The following is a 13,347-nucleotide window of genomic DNA, read 5'->3' as shown; positions in this document are numbered from 1 at the left end:
ATAAAGATGCAATCTATTACTTCACAGGATTTCACGCTGGCTTTCGTGCTGCACTTTTGCTGTTGGACAGTTCCATAAAAATATCTCTTGCTGACCTGATCTCTTTCAAAAAAGCCACTGATTAATATATTACTTTGAACATGACCAGAAAAACTCGATCTCATGAAGGCCGCTGCAACCACTTTTGATGGGGAAAAACTGCGTTTTATGACATAATTTTTCTTTGTACACACATAAACATACTATCTGTATAGTAGCATCCACTTCTGTTAGGAAACTAACTCCTCAGTCTGAGAAAAAGTGGTAATGACGATATTTCATGTACTGTAATTGTGAGGCTTATCACAATGTCCATAATTTCCTGCAAAGCATTTATAAAATATGACTTGGATATAACGATATATGAGCTGTGTGTATGCTTATGAAACAAATGTATAGGTTAGGCCTTGGATGTTCTTCAAGGTATTGCTATTTAAGCACATATAAGCAATTTGGCAGTGTATTAATTAGCACTATAGCTTCACACTTCCAAGGAGTAAGGTCTGAATCCCATTTTCAGCTTTGTGTATGTGTGTGTTATGTTCTCCCTGTGTCTATATGGGGTTTCTCCAGATACTCCAGCTTCAGCCCAGTCCCAGAATATGCAGACTGGTGAACCTGTGCCTAAATTTCGTACAGTGTGTGGACGTGCGCCCTGCGATGGGCTGGCCAATACTGCCTGGGTCTCCCCTGGCTTGTGCCCGGTTACTGGGAAAGGATCCAGGCTTCAGCTACGGTTCCAGTGGCCATCAGGTTTGGGAGAGGGGGACATCCTGCTTCCATAGATGGAGCAGTGACCACGGTGTGACCTAATTTGAAATTAAATCAAGTTTTCCCTTGAGGAAAAATTGTGGATTGTACTGACTCCAAGTGTGTTCAGTTTTGACCCATCTTGATTTATATAGAATTTTATTTAAGTTATTAACATTGTAAATTTGAAAAAAAAAACATACACAGATACTGTAATGTTCCAGCAAATTCCACCTATTTTTGGGGACACCTTCCCAGTAAAACCAGAGATATGCATGACAAACAAGTCCATTTGATCTGCATACTGTCAAAGCACATTTTAAGTATCAGTTTCTAAATGACGTTAAACCTAAATGATAAACAATATCCAGACCATAAACATACATCCTTTAAACACGGAAATTATAGTCTAGTACAATAAGTACAGTATCCTAGCGCCGATCAAATCAATACCTTTATTTAGTGCTCAAGGTCGACCTGCGTTTATATTTATATCTGCGATGAAATTCCAAAAAACAGGCGACAACCTATTTCTTAATTTACTGGAGTTCTGAAACTTCAGTTCTGATGACTCTCAAAGTAAAGCACACGTGGCAACAGTGACATTTAAGATTCCCCGATGTTGCATAATGCTGAAAACTGATAGGAGTCCATCAGCTTCTCCACTTAACCCCAAAATGAACGGGGAAGCGCTCGTCCCGTTACCGCTGTGAGTGCGCGGCACGTCATGCATCATTCACGAGTCTGAGTGGAGCTTACGCTCTATTGTCCCACTCAGCCCTGAGACACTGACCATTTGACACCCCTGTCCAGGACGGATGGATACATTTCAGACTTGCGCAGCAGTGGCTGATCCCTGCTCTCTGCTCCCAAGCTGTCACCAGAGTCTGGGCTCAGGATTAATGTGTTCTCTTCGTCATATAGTTACCTGGGTGGTCCCCAGAATAGATATCGATTTTGATAAACAAAGTAACCATCATCTCGATGACACTGTAAAGAGGCTCCAAAGACTTCTGCAGATCAGAAACATAATATTTCCAATGTTTACTTGTTACTTAGCAATCAAACTCAGAGCTTACACTGTGCTGCTTGTAATTGTGCGTGCGTATCTGTGTGTGTGTGTGGATTATGTATATATTACATTGTGGGGATCAAATGTTTCCCACAAAGTAGTAAAAACCTGTTTAATGTTGTGGGGACTGTTTTTCAGGTCCCTACAAAGATCTGTGAATGTAATGAAAAATTAAAAATGCCAAAAGTCTTGTATTTTGTATGGTTCCCCATAAAAATGAATGGAGAATCCCCACAAAGATGTAACTACAAACATGTGTGTTTGTGTATGTGTACCACAGTGTAACAATAACATTTTTCATTTGTTTTAAACACGACAGTCATACCTGTCACTAACCTAACTAACCTAGCTTTAATATGTGACCGGAAAATGCATTTCTAATTAATAGCTATGTAATGTAGGTAGATCTATCCATCCCTTAATTCCTTATCCTAGATGGTCTCAGAAGCTTGGGGTAGAAGGCAGGGGAATGTTCTGAACAGGATATCAGTCCATTGCAGGGCACACAACCTCATACACATGGGGAATTCAGAAAGAATTAGCTAAGTGCATGTCTTTGGCCTGTCCCAACCAATGTATATATATACACTCACCTAAAGGATTATTAGGAACACCATACTAATATGGTGTTTGACCCCCTTTCGCCTTCAGAACTGCCTTAATTCTACGTGGCATTGATTCAACAAGGTGCTGAAAGCATTCTTTAGAAATGTTGGCCCATATTGATAGGATAGCATCTTGCAGTTGATGGAGATTTGTGGGATGCACATCCAGGGCACGAAGCTCCCGTTCCACCACATTCCAAAGATGCTCTATTGGGTTGAGATCTGGTGACTGTGGGGGCCATTGTAGTACAGTGAACTCATTGTCATGTTCAAGAAACCAATTTGAAGTGATTCGAGCTTTGTGACATGGTGCATTATCCTGCTGGAAGTAGCCATCAGAGGATGGGTACATGGTGGTCATAAAGGGATGGACATGGTCAGAAACAATGCTCAGGTAGGCCGTGGCATTTAAACGATGCCCAATTGGCACTAAGGGGCCTAAAGTGTGCCAAAGAAAACATCCCCCACACCATTACACCACCACCAGCAGCCTGCACAGTGGTAACAAGGCATGATGGATCCATCTTCTCATTCTGTTTACGCCAAATTCTGACTCTACCATTTGAATGTCTCAACAGAAATCGAGACTCATCAGACCAGGCAACATTTTTCCAGTCTTCAACTGTCCAATTTTGGTGAGCTCGTGCAAATTGTAGCCTCTTTTTCCTATTTGTAGTGGAGATGAGTGGTACCTGGTGGGGTCTTCTGCTGTTGTAGCCCATCCGCCTCAAGGTTGTGCGTGTTGTAGCTTCACAAATGCTTTGCTGCATACCTCGGTTGTAACGAGTGGTTATTTCAGTCAAAGTTGCTCTTCTATCAGCTTGAATCGGTCAGCCCATTCTCCTCTGACCTCTAGCATCAACAAGGCATTTTCGCCCACAGGACTGCCGCATACTGGATGTTTTTCCCTTTGCACACCATTCTTTGTAAACCCTAGAAATGGTTGTGCGTGAAAATCCCAGTAACTGAGCAGATTGTGAAATACTCAGACCGGCCCGTCTGGCACCAACAACCATGCCACGCTCAAAATTGCTTAAATCACCTTCCTTTCCCATTCTGACATTCAGTTTGGAGTTCAGGAGATTGTCTTGACCAGGACCACACCCCTAAATGCATTGAAGCAACTGCCATGTGATTGGTTGATTAGATAATTGCATTAATGAGAAATTGAACAGGTGTTCCTAATAATCCTTTAGGTGAGTGTATATATAGTGATCAGTGGTCATTGTTGACACACCACAACAAAGTGCGTCCTCTGCATTTAACCCATATGTGATGTCGTGATATAGCAGGGAGTAGCTAATTCAGCGCCTGGGGAGCAGTGCTTGGGGGCAGTACAGTATCTTGCCCTGGGTACCTCAGTGGTGCCTTGCTGGTCAGGGATTCAAACCTGCAATCTTTCAATGACAAGTGTGCTCCCCTAACCATTAAGCCACCACTGCCCACAATGGGAAGGGGACATGCACACTGTACACACACAGAGCAGCGCTGGCATTCAAACCCCCCAACCTAGACATGTAAAGCAACTGTGCTACCCAATAAGCCATCATCTTCTTCATATCACTTTTCCTGGTGAGGGTCAGACCTCCCTTATCAAAGACATAAACTCTCGCTCATTCCGGGGGATCCCAAGCCAGCCAGCAAGTGCCCAAGCCAGCCAGGGGATGTAAACCTGTTAGTGTGTCCTGGGTCTGCTCCAGGTTCCCAGAACAGCTCCACTGGCATCAGATCAGTCAGCATCCTAATAATATGCCCAAAACACTTCAGCTGGCCCCTCTCGATCAGAAGGAGCTGTGGTTCTATTTCAGGGTCCCTCCAGATGTCCAGACTCCTCATGTTGTCACAAAGAATCCTGCAACCTTGTGGAGAAACCTCATTTCGGCCACTTGTACTCGTGACCTTAACCACATTAAGCACAGTTCTTGACCAGAGGTGAGGATAGTAATGCAGGATAGCAAATCATGAGCTTCGTCCATTGCCCTCAAACCTACAACCAACAAACCCATCCCTCTATCCAGGGACATAGCTGGAAATTCTGGGGCCCCTGACAAAATGTCACCTTGGGGCCCCTGCTAGCATTGCCATTTTCTGAAGAAATATGGGATGCCACCCCCCAGTAATAACATTTACTGGGGGAGATTCCTACACGGTAGAATTTGCCATCTATTGTGTAATGTTCCCTAAGTGTTTACTTATAATCTGGTGTATTCAAGGGCACCATGAACCTGCCAGGGTATCTATGCCCCTCTGAAACCCCAGCCTCTATTGAGATGGATAATACAGACTTATTTAAATTTATCTCTTCCAAGCAGTCCTCCAACTTGCGGGATTGGCACTCCAACCACTGTAAAAACTTCACACAGCTCCAATGAAGAAGACGGGACTCTTTTCTGCTCTCTGCGGGAGTAGCTCTGCCGCAGCTACCCACAGGAAGGCTACACGCATGATGAAGGGGATGGGGGAAAGCCCTTGGGAGCCTCATCCACACAAGAAAGGAAACCACCGGAGAGCCAATGGAGTCAGCCCTGTTAGGGATCATAACTGGTGTGGTGCTGAGGCGTCACCCCTGTTGCATGGCAACACTTGGGTCCTAATCTGAGGCAGCTCATCTGGGTAGGTGCGTGGAACATCTTCCTCTGATGTTGGAGGGGCTTCATAAATTCCTCATTTCAGTGGCGGCACTCTCTGAGGTATCCAGACCAGTGGCCAGATCTCTGTAGGTGGGTATACCTCTTATTGGTCTGGTCACTCTGATGGCTGCCATACTCAGGTAGTAGCTTTTGCTGTGGCGGATCGACTTCTCCCGATGGTGTCTGATGTCACTCTTTTCAACGAGCGCATTATGAGACTCAGATTAAGGCACTGTTTGGGTGTTTTGTCTGTTGTCTCAGTTTATGCTCCGACCACAGTGAGTGATGTCTCGATAAGGGAGACATTTTATTTGCAACTTCGCTCAGTTGTTGATGGGTGCCCACAAGGTGACATCCCTCTGCTTATGGGTGACTTCAGCACAACCACTGGCACTGACAGGACTGGCTATGAGGACTGTGTCAGTCCCCATAGGTCTGACACTATGGTGAAAGTGGCTTCATGTTTCTTGATATTGTAAAAGGTCAGGGGCTGCAGGTCATTGGATCCAGGTTCCAGCACCCTGAGCTTCATCGTTGGACTTGGTACTCCAGTACTGGTATGATGAAGGAGATCAATCACATCCTCATGGGAAAATGCTACAGGATCCTACAGAACTGCAGAGTCTACAGGAGTGACCGGTTTGTGAATTCTGACCACAGACTTCTTGTCTGATTTGTTGAAGATTCAGCTTAGGTCCAGTAGGCTACCAGCTACTAAGAGAATGAGGCTGGACCTGGCCAGATCAAGCTGTTTCTAATGAGTCTGCATGAAGTTTATGTGAGGAACTTGGGTGTGACTACTAACGTGATATAGGAGACCTTCAATGACAAGACCCTGAAAGTTGCTGAGGGTTGTATTGGTGTTCCCAGAAGGAGATGTTTTATCTCGCAGGGCATCCTGGATATTATAGAGAGGAGTCACAGCACACAGCTTGATGGCAACTCTGGTCTATACCAGGAACTGAGAACGGCTGAGAGGGCTCTGTGGGCAGATAAGGAGGTGTTAGTTAAAGGAATCTGTGAGCAAGTGACACACCATCTATGGTCTAGCAACCCACATCCTACTGACAAAGGAATTGGAGCACTATGCACATCCGAATTTGTTCCTCAGAGAGTCTCAGGCAGAGCGGGTGATGGAACAGGCCTCAAGGATTACACTACAGTTGTGACCCATTGGGCAGGCTACTTTGAGAAACTGTTAAAAGCTGATCCTCAAGCTAGGACATTAGACATCTTTGGGTCCACAGTTTTTGAGTCTGGTCCCCTGATTAGTGAACCACCCAGTCTCACTGAAATTGCACAGGTAGTGAACCAGCTGAGGGTAGGGAAGGCTCCAGGGATCTGTGGTATCCGGGGTGAACTTCTCCAGGCTGGTGGTGAGGCTGTTCTCCTTGCATTGCAGGCAATCCTTGCTTCCATTTAGGAGATGGACATCATCCCAACTGACTGAAAAATGGGATTTGTTGTGCATATCTGGAAAGGGAAGAGTGGTATCCTGGATTGCAGCAATTGCAGGGGGATAACACTGCTCTCCGTGCTGGGTTCGGTCTTTGCTAGGGTCATTCTCTACAGGATCCAGGATTACTTGCAAGCCTACCAGCAACTGGAGAAGTCTGGTTCAATGCCTAAGAAGTCTACCATCAATTGTCTCCTGGCGCTGAGGGTTTTCAACGAACACAATTGAATATCGGCAGAGTTTCTTTACAGCCTTTGTCAGTTTTCATAAAGTGTTCAAGTCAGTTGATCGAACTGCCTTCTGGGACATCTTGAGGCTTTGTGGAATCCCCCCAAAGTAGCTGGACATCATGGCCAGCCTGTACACTGTTACAGTGAGTGCTGTGCAGACTACAGGCAGAATCTCTGCATTCTTCCCAGTTGATTCTGGGGTTCATCTGGGGTGTACTCTTGCTGTTAATCTGTTCAGTGCCTGCATGGACTGGGTGTTGGGCAAGGTTGTGGGGGTCAACGCCTGTGAGGCATCTGTTGATGAAGAAAGATTCACTGATCTTGACTTTGCCAGTGATGCTTTGATCTTCGAGGAGTCAATGCAGGCTTTAATTCAGGCTCTCAAGAGACTGAGTGAGAATTCTGGATAAAAACCAAGATCTAGACCTTTAATGACCTCTTGGGCACAGCCATCAGCAGTGTGTCTGTCTGTGGAGAGAATGTCGACCGCTTTGAGAGGTTCACTTACCTCAACAGCAACATTCACGTCTCTGGTGACTCTTCCTGTAAAGACAGAAGATGGATTGGGAGAGCATGGCTGGGCATGAGGTCACTGGAAATGGATGTATGGCGCTTCTGATATCTTTGTAAGAGGACGAAGGTCCAAGTCTTTAAAGTCCTGGTGCTCCCTGTTTTGTTGTATGGCTGCAAGACATGGATACTATCCAATGACCTGAGCTGAAGACTGGACTCTTTTGGCACTGTGTCTCTTCAGAGAATCCTTGGGTACCGCTGGTTTGACTTTGTGTTGAATGAGGAGTTGCTCAGGGAGTCTAGAATGAGACACGTTACCTGCATTGTGAGAGAGCATCAGTTACAGAACTACAGATATGCAGCACGATTCCCTAAGGGTGATCCGGCTCACAGGATCCTCATTGCCATGAGCCACTGGACTGTAAGGAAAAGCAGTAAAGATGCCCCAATGTTCTTGGTTGATCATTTGAATAGACAATGTTAGCAAGTTATGAACATGGGGGAAGTCAGGGAGAGAATAGGGGTTCCATTTGGCACCACTAAGGTGATAAGGAAGATAATTCAATTGACAGTGGCCAGAGAAGTGGCTGAGCTACCATTTGCTCTCATGGGAAATCCCCGTCCTGTCCTGCCCCCTCCCGTCCCTGTCTCAGGATCCTCACACTCCAGGGGGTCACTCTTTATACGTAAATTCACTCACAACACCTACACACAGCACCTTGTTGGGGAGGGTCTTTTGGGGTATAAAGGGGGGTGAAGAACTGCCCTTAATTTGTATTTGAGCTGCCTTTCAGTACCCCGTGTATGTCTACACTGTATTACATCATATTATTTTTTACTGTTCAATAAAAACACCATTTTGCTGAAACTGCGGAGACTCTGCAAGTGGATTCCTTACAGGACCAGGCCAAGGGGATGCCCACGTAACACCTGGCTGTGGCAGATAGACAGACATTTCCGGAGGGTGGGACTGGACCGTGTGTTGGCCTGCAGGGGTTGCCAACTGAGATTCCGAGGTGTTTTGTTGTGTGGTGGGTGCAGCAACACGCTGTACCAGTTCATGCTCCCCAGCCTGACCTGACCTCACCGTAAAGCCTTCTTTTTCCAAACAATTACACTACTCTTTGTAATGGCTAACCAGGGGTCACCAACCTTTTTGAAACTGAGAGCTACTTCACGGGTACTGAGCCATACGAAGGGCTACCAGTTTGATACACTCTCCTTAAATAATAAATTTGCTTAGTTTAAAACATGTTTTAGATATTGTCATTTTTAAATCTATGCAAATGCAAATGTTATTAAAGAATAGCAGCAAGGAAATTTTAGACGCTGCTCACTGGTGAGTTGTGCTATTTTTAGAACAGGTCCACGGGCGAATCATGTGGTCCTTGGGGGCATCCTGGTGCCCGCAGGCACCATATTGGTGACCTCTTGGGTTAGACTGATCATTTTTGTTGTGAAATTATGGGATATACTTAACCTGTTGCAGTTTGGCTAATTTGTGTTAACTCTTTTTTCCTCTTTGGATTTGCCTGATAATTTTGCAGATAACATGCTGGTAAATTATCTTCCGCTGGATCCGAGGTCAGGTCACGGGGGCAGCAGTCTCAGCAGGGAAACCCAGACTTCCCTCTCCCTGGCCACTTCATCCAGCCATTAAATGCTGGGTTCACTGTGATAATAAAGGGATGGACATGGTCAGCAACAAAACTCAGCGCCTCCAAATCCGAGACCATGGTCCTCAGCCGGAAAAGGGTAGAATGCTCTCTCCAGGTCAGGGAGGAGGTCCTTCCCCAAGTGGAGGAGTTTAAGTATCTCGGGGTCTTGTTCACGAGTGAGGGAAGGATGGAGCGGGAGATCAACAGGCGGATCGGTGCGGCATCAGCAGTGATGCGGGCGCTGCACCGGTCTGTCATGGTGAAGAAAGAGCTGAGCCAAAAGGCAAAGCTCTCGATTTACCAGTCAATCTACGTTCCTACTCTCACCTATGGTCACGAGCTGTGGGTAGTGACCGAAAGAAAGAGATCGCGAGTGCAAGCGGCCGAAATGAGTTTTCTCCGCAGAGTGGCTGGGCTCTCCCTTAGAGATAGGGTGAGGAGCTCGGTCATTCGGGAGGGACTCAGAGTAGAGCCGCTGCTCCTCCGCATTGAGAGGAGCCAGATGACCGAAAGAAAGAGATCGCGAGTGCAAGCGGCCGAAATGAGTTTTCTCCGCAGAGTGGCTGGGCTCTCCCTTAGAGATAGGGTGAGGAGCTCGGTCATTCGGGAGGGACTCAGAGTAGAGCCGCTGCTCCTCCGCATTGAGAGGAGCCAGATGAGGTGGCTCGGGCATCTGCTTAGGATGCCTCCTGGACGCCTCCCTGGTGAGGTGTTCCGGGGCATGTCCCACTGGGAGGAGGCCCCGGGGAAGACCCAGGACACGCTGGAGGGACTATGTCTCTCGGCTGGCCTGGGAACGCCTCGGGATTCCCCCAGAGGAGCTAGATGAAGTCGCCGGGGAGAGGGAAGTCTGGGTTTCCCTGCTGAGACTGCTGCCCCCACGACCCGACCCCGGATCCAGCGGAAGATAATGGATGGATGGATGGATGGCATGCTGGTAAACATGCAGATTTCTGTTGATAGAATAACCACAATAACCACATGTTCATTTTGTAGTTAGTTGGGGATGCATGGATTTGTTTGTTACATAAACTTATTTTATTGTAATATTTTTGTACTGGGATGTTTTCCATATTGTTACGGAGGAAAACTTTTCTTAATCTTCTTAGTCTAAAATGCCCTCTATATTTGTGCTCCCTGTTTCGCATTTAAACACACTAACTGGCACTTATTAGACACACTTTGCTAGTACTGGGTTGGACCCCCTTTTGCCTTCAGAACCTCTGAGATGATATGAGTTTTGTGACACGGCATGTCATTCTGCTGGAAGCAGCCATTAAATGCTGGGTTTTCACTGTGATAATAAAGGGATGGACATGGTCAGCAACAAAACTCAGCAAGGCTGTGACATTTAAAGAATTTTTGGTTGGTATTAAGTGGCCCAAAAGGTGCCAAGAAAATATCCCCCACACCATTACACCACCAGCAGCCTGAGTTGTCGGTACAAGGCGGGATGGATCCATGCTTTCATGTTGTTTATGCCAAATTCTGATCATCCCATCTGTAGCAGAAATCCGCATTTATCTAAGCAGGCAATGTTTTTCCAATCTTCCATTGTCCAGTGTTGGTGAGCCCATACCCACCCTAGCTAGCCTCAGTTTATTGTTCTTAGCTAACACCTGGCACCCGGTGAGGTCTTCTGCTGCTGTGGCCCATCTGCTTCAAGGTTCAAAGTGCTGTGTACTCAGAGATGCTCTTCTGCATACCTCGGTTGCAACAAATGCTCCTCTGAATTACTGTTGCCTTTCTATCACTTTGAACCAGTCTAGCCATTCTTCTGTGGTCTCTGCCCAGAGTCCAAAATTAATTTTTTAGCCACCGGCTATGGAGGATGGTAGATGAAAAAATCCACCGGCGAAGCTTATTTTTTACCAGCCAAAATCGTAAATAGCCTTTTTGTGTCACTTATGCGTTGGTTTTAAAGGTTGGCATACTCCTTGTAAATATCACCATATCATTTAAATTACTCTGACAGTAACTAGCAGCAGACTGGTAGCAAGTGATAGTTACTCACATTCTGCGAAGATACACACACGTTTGTGTTTGTGTCTGGTGTGTGTCAAATTCCAACAGAGAGGACAGAAGCTGAGCGGCCATAAATCAACTGCGGTACAGACTCTCAGGATGGTGTTTAATTACATGATTTTAGGTACAAACATTTACCCACCAGTGTGGCAGATAGTCTTCTGGGATTTACTCACCAAACAAAAAAATCAACCCACATTTGGCACCTGCCAGGTGTTAATTTCAGACTCTGCCTCTGTCATCAACAAGGCATTTTCACCAAGAGAACCACCGTTCACTGGATGTTTTTTCTTTTTTGACCCATTCTCTGTAAACCCTAGAGATGGTTGTGCATGAAATTCCCAGTACATCAGCAGTTTCTGAAATACTCATACCAGCCTGTCTGGTACCAGCAGCCAGGCCACGTTCAAAGTCACTTAAATCACCTTTCATCCCCATTCTGGTGTTTGATGTGAACATTATCTGTTGCTCCTGACCTGTATCTACAGGATTTTATACACTGGGCTGCTGACATATGATTGGCTGATTAGGTATTTGCTTCAATGGGCAGTTGAAAACACGTACCTAGTAAAATGGTCAATGAGTGTGTATTTAATTTTCAGTTAAAATTCTCTAGAATTTCCCTACCGACATAATAATGCTTTTTTGATTAATGTGCATTCCTGACTACATATTTTTACAGTGACTTGTAATTTGAAATTCATTGATTTGATTTGTGAGTTTTTAACAGGTTTCATTTGTCTTAATAGTTGACTGTTTTTATGCCATACATTGTTTGTGGTTCACTGTACAAATGTTTCAAACTTAAGATTTACTTTAATTGGCCTTTTTGAGATATAAAATGTAGGATAAAACAAAACAAAATTAGGTCTTGGTGTAGTACTATGTCATTGTCTTCTGATATTCAAAGCTGCATGATTGACATCTTGCTTATTTCAAAACAAATAAGTACATTGCTCATCGAAAGTAATATTTATGACTAGAGATTAGCAAATGGTTTGCCAACTTTTCACTTCTGTGCACTTCGTTTTGTATTGCATGTCACATGGTGCATTTTGGTTCATTATTTTATGGTTTCCATTCGACTGCTACAGTATTTTGTTTTGCAGAGCAGAAATTTGAAGTCCACATTTGAATTTTGAGCCATTCAGATATTTTATATTGTAGTTCTGTAGGCGTTTGTACTAAATGGCAGGCATTCGGTAAAATGCGGTATCCTTGCGTTTTTAGTAAAAAGTTTGCATTTCAATTTCCCTGCTTTTCCCTGATGTTAAAGGCATATGATTGTTACTGCATCTGAAGCGGTGTAGACGTTTATTAAGTCACAGGCGTGCAGAGTAACGTTTGGAGTTAGCAGTCTGCATTATGGGGGATACAGCTTCCCCTTCAGGGTGCATCTACGCTCCAAAAAAATGGAATTCAGCGTCCAAGAAGGCAATTCTCGCAGTATAATTTTTAGTTCACTAGTTCAGCTGTTCTTATAAGTGTCTGTCTGTCTCTACCCAATACATGGAAAACCGTGTCCACTGGGCCGTTCAAATTCAATTAAAATTCCTGTAGCCTACCTCAATTATTAAATTATGTAAATAATTATAAACAGAGCAGTATTAATTCACCCAGAACTAAAACCAATTAGTAAATAGATAGCAATACACTACGCAGTATAAGCATCTGTATAAAATGCTAGGTATTATTCATGAAACATCAAACTTTCATTTTGAACCTGCCACTCTTGAGCACGTTAAAACAGTAGTGAAATATAACAATATATAGTTAAACCAAACCTACTTAATGTGGACAGAAAAGGAAACTTTTCTCTATATATTACACTACTACTGTACATAATATAGGCATATACGTAATTTTTGGAGAATATATTTCAGCAATATTCTGCAATTAATAAGTTTCCGTTACAGAACTACATAATTATGTAGAATGAATTTTAATGTGTATATGTTTTACTTTATTTTAAAATAAAGGATTATGGATGTATGAGTTCTGCTTATATATTAATTAGTTGGCTTTGGCTACACAGCAACAGTAAAATTTTGCTTATTGTTGTCTTGACTGAAAAGCCAACTCTATAGGATAACAACATTTAAATCAAAAGTAGGCATTATTCAGGCCTACTGCTAATAAGATTACACGTAATTAATGTTGTTAATGAATTGAGCACAGATTAAGTCGACAAGCAGAGGAACAACTGGTAACCATCAATAACACCACCTTCTTCGTTATTTTAATTACTCATAGACTGCTTCGAGCATTTTGGGCGGAACTGTAACACCAATGTAAATTTCCAGTTAATGAATGCATTTATTAAAAACTCCTGTAGGGTGCGGCATTGGACATTTGCAATGTTCACAGTT

The sequence above is a fragment of the Paramormyrops kingsleyae genome, chromosome 5 (assembly GCF_048594095.1).
Source record: "Paramormyrops kingsleyae isolate MSU_618 chromosome 5, PKINGS_0.4, whole genome shotgun sequence".
NCBI classification, from domain to species: Eukaryota; Metazoa; Chordata; class Actinopteri; order Osteoglossiformes; family Mormyridae; genus Paramormyrops; species Paramormyrops kingsleyae.
Note: the sequence above shows the minus strand (reverse complement) of the source record.